At 37.9% G+C, this 435-nt stretch overlaps 1 protein-coding gene across 2 annotated transcripts in view; it reads left to right on the forward strand.

Annotated features, from left to right (window-relative positions):
- The window catches only part of pvrl2l (PVR cell adhesion molecule related 2 like), a 260,306-nt gene that overhangs the window by 160,225 nt on the left and 99,646 nt on the right, over positions 1-435 (forward strand). The window lies entirely within an intron of this gene.

The raw sequence follows: 435 nt of genomic DNA on the forward strand, positions 1-435 counted from the left end.
GGGGAGAAAATATATATTTATATATATGTGTGTGTGTGTGTGTGTGTATGTGTGTATGTGTGTGTGTTCAGCTTCAGTTTTTTGCAGCCACTGACTAAGTCTATAAGCTGTGAGGCTTACAGAGCTGTTGGGCCTTTAATGCAAAAGTCGGCTCACTAACTAAAGTGACTCTGGAGCTCAGAGCACATTTTTACTAGGTAGTCCTCTTTAAATCTTCTGTGGTGTAATGATGCTCTAAGTCTTTGGTGAAAAATTAGGTAGATAGGCCTGTGTTTGACTTTTTGAAACAAGGTAGCTTCACTACTGAATCTAGCCAATTAGGTAAGTTCTATCCCACAATATTTTACATTTTAAAGAAATATTTCAGAAGTCAAATCAGAAGTTAGAGAGTACCACTCTCATCTCTGCACCCTAAATATGAAGCTACAGTCAGCA

This window comes from Morone saxatilis, unplaced genomic scaffold, assembly GCF_004916995.1.
Source record: "Morone saxatilis isolate NCDOM2014 unplaced genomic scaffold, NCSU_SB_2.0 Contig9, whole genome shotgun sequence".
Lineage (NCBI taxonomy): Eukaryota > Metazoa > Chordata > Actinopteri > Moronidae > Morone > Morone saxatilis.